The 2,972-nt window shown below is 36.8% G+C and overlaps 1 protein-coding gene across 1 annotated transcript in view; it reads left to right on the top strand.

The window, feature by feature from the left end:
- Positions 1-2,972, top strand: part of Sp3 (Sp3 transcription factor) — a 45,485-nt gene that overhangs the window by 11,022 nt on the left and 31,491 nt on the right. The gene's annotated exons all lie outside the window — the stretch shown is intronic.

Raw genomic sequence — 2,972 nt, 5'->3', positions numbered from 1 at the left:
AAAAAAAAAAAAAAAAAAAAAAAAAAAAAATTATGTGTTTTTTGGGGGGTGGGGGAGAGCAGGAGAGTGTCTTCATTGTTCTTGGTGTGGGATGAGTTTGACTTCTGGGAGCAGGGCGGGATAGTGTAGCTAGACCAAGACTGGCCTAGAAATTGACCAAGCTGACTTTGAACTCAGAGATTTACCTCCTTCTTTATCCCCCAGTGCTGCAATTCAAGATGTGTGCTACCAAGCCTGGCTGAGTTAAACATTGTATATATTTAGATGGAGTATTAGATTGGCGTAATAAAACATGGTGCTAGAAGTTAGGAGTACTTAACAGTCTCAGCCACTAGATATGTGATTCTGGGTGTTTTTCTCTGGCAAATTCAATGTCTTCATTGTATAAAATGTTAAGACTAGGAAACTAGGTGGATACTGGCCAGAGCTTACATTTTGATTTTTGTGATAGAGGCCCTTAAATTTGGCTGAGTTAGAAATAGCTATTGATAGGTATAGATTGTAGAGGTTTTAAGACTACTCGTTGAGTGCTTTGCATGATGAAATAATGAAGCTTAAAATGTAGCATTGCTAACGATATTAATGTTATTTGTCTAGATAACATTGGATATTTTTGTTTCACACTAATTCCTGACTTTTATAACTTTAATTCCTCTAGTTTACATTTCTGAGGAGATTATACTGTTAAAACTTTCTAGTCTGTCTGATCTTTAGTCTGAAATTGGGTTACAGTATTGAAGTGATTGAAGGAACATCCATCTACACTTTTTTTTAAATGTGCCAATTTTTACTGTTTTCTTTTCTTTTTTTTTTTTTGAGACAGTTTCTCTGTGTAGCCCTGGCTGTCCTAGAACTAGCTATGTAGATAAGATGGCCTGAAATTTAGGAGATCCACCTACTTCTGCCTCCCAAGTGCTGGGATTAAAAACTGCCCCGCCCCTGGCATCACTCTTAATTATTCTTTACCCCCATTTTCTCTCTTTCCTTTTCTTAGAAATTTAGATATGTGTCCTTGAGTCTCATATTTGCATTTGGAAATTCTTTATTGTATCTGGGGTTTCCGAAACACACACACACACACACACACACACACACACACACACACACACACACACACACACACTTTATTTTGATCTTTTGAAACAGAGTTTCTCTCTGTAGTCCTGGCTGTCCTGAAACTCCATCTGTAGATCAGGCTTGCCTCAAACTCCTTTCTGAGTTCTGAGGTTAAAGGTGTGCGGATTTTCAGAGTTTATCTGTAGGCCTCTAGAGAGCCTGGGGATCCTTTGAGAAATCCTTTTTCTAATAATACAAAGACATTATTTGCCTTTTTTTTTTTAAACTATGTTCACAGTGACTGATCAGATTTTTAAACTCAAGGCTGGAGAGATGACTCAGTGGTTAAAAACATTTGCAGCTCAATATGAGGACCAGTTCTGATCCTAGCTCACAACGTGTGTAACTCCATTTCCTAAACCTGCATCTGACACCTTATCCTGGCCTCTGCAAGCACCTGCATATACCCCTGTGAATGTAAACACACACACATATATTAAAAGAAAGGAAAAAACCTTAAAACTGTACAAGTATTTGTATTCTTCATGATTATATACTTCTAGTTGAGTAAAATTACAATCTCACTGAAAACCTGCTTGATAAGTCAGTCACGTTTACAAAATTTTGACTCGCAATGTTGCGTAACTTTTAAAAGTAGCAGCCTTTTATAGAAATTCCATGTGTGTGAATGCCGGTCATTTATGTATGTTATATGTGGTTGATTCAGAAGGGGCTGGTTCTCTTTCTGCTTGTGGGAACTGGGATCAAATTCAGGTACTTAAAATTCATCTTAAGTGCTTAAAAATAATATCTTTATTGAAGTATAATCCACATACAAAACTTGTAAAGAGTACAGTTCAATAGTTTTCAATATGGTCACAGACTTGTGCAACTGTAACCTGCCTATTTTTGGAGCATTTTCATCACCTCAAGCAACCCATACTTAGTCAGCCACTTCTCATACTTACCTACTTTCTATCTCTTAATTTGCTTTTCAATTCATATTAGTGACCTATTGTGCCTCACTTTCATCTGATAGTATTTTCAAGGTTCATTCATGTTGTAGATGTGTATGTTACTTCATTTTATGACTAATATTCCATGGAGGGATATATTAAAACTTGTTTGTTGGTCGTCATTGGGTTTCTGTTTTTTTGTTATTGTGAATCATGCTGTTATAAGTGTGTACATGTGTGTGTTTGTCTGCCTGAGTGCGTGCGAGAGAGAGAGAGAGAGAGAGAGAGAGAGAGAGAGAGAGAGAACGTGTACAAACATACTGTTTTTTGTTTTATGCACGAGGGTTCCAGTTTCTCTGCACCTCCATCAGTACTTAAAAATTGACTACTTTTTTCACTTTTGACATCATAGTTGGGTGAAAATGATAACTCAGTGTGTTTAAGTGTTTTTTCTACATGCATATTTGTGTAGCATGTATGGTGCCCACAGAGGCTAGAAAAGAGTATTGGATTCCCTGGAACTGGAATTGCAGATGATTGTGAGCTACGAGGTGGCTACTGAAATTGAACTTGGGTCCTCTGGAAGAGTAGTCAAGTGTTCTTAACCACTGAGCCATTTCTTCATCCTCAAAACTAGTTTTTGATACCTCAGAAATGAAGTGATGTGCTTTCGTAAGAATAAAAGTGAGCTATCTGACTGGCAAATAACTTGTCAGTCTAAATTGAGGATTTCTGGGAGAAGTTGGAAGTTTTTCTTTGGCTCAGATTTACTATGCAAGTTTATATTTTTTCTACTGCTATGGGTGGTTGTGATAAAGATTTTTTGTGTGATAAAGATTTTAAAAATAGAATTGGATGCCTGACACTTGGAAGTCTTTAGAAGAGCTGAGTGAACCCATGGTTCCTTTTTTTTTTTTTTTTTTTTTTTTTTTGGTTTTTCAAGACAGGGTTTCTCTGTGG

The sequence above is a fragment of the Microtus ochrogaster genome, chromosome 4 (genome assembly GCF_000317375.1).
Source record: "Microtus ochrogaster isolate Prairie Vole_2 chromosome 4, MicOch1.0, whole genome shotgun sequence".
Taxonomy (NCBI): domain Eukaryota; kingdom Metazoa; phylum Chordata; class Mammalia; order Rodentia; family Cricetidae; genus Microtus; species Microtus ochrogaster.
Note: the sequence above shows the minus strand (reverse complement) of the source record. Positions and strands in the feature narration are given on the sequence as shown.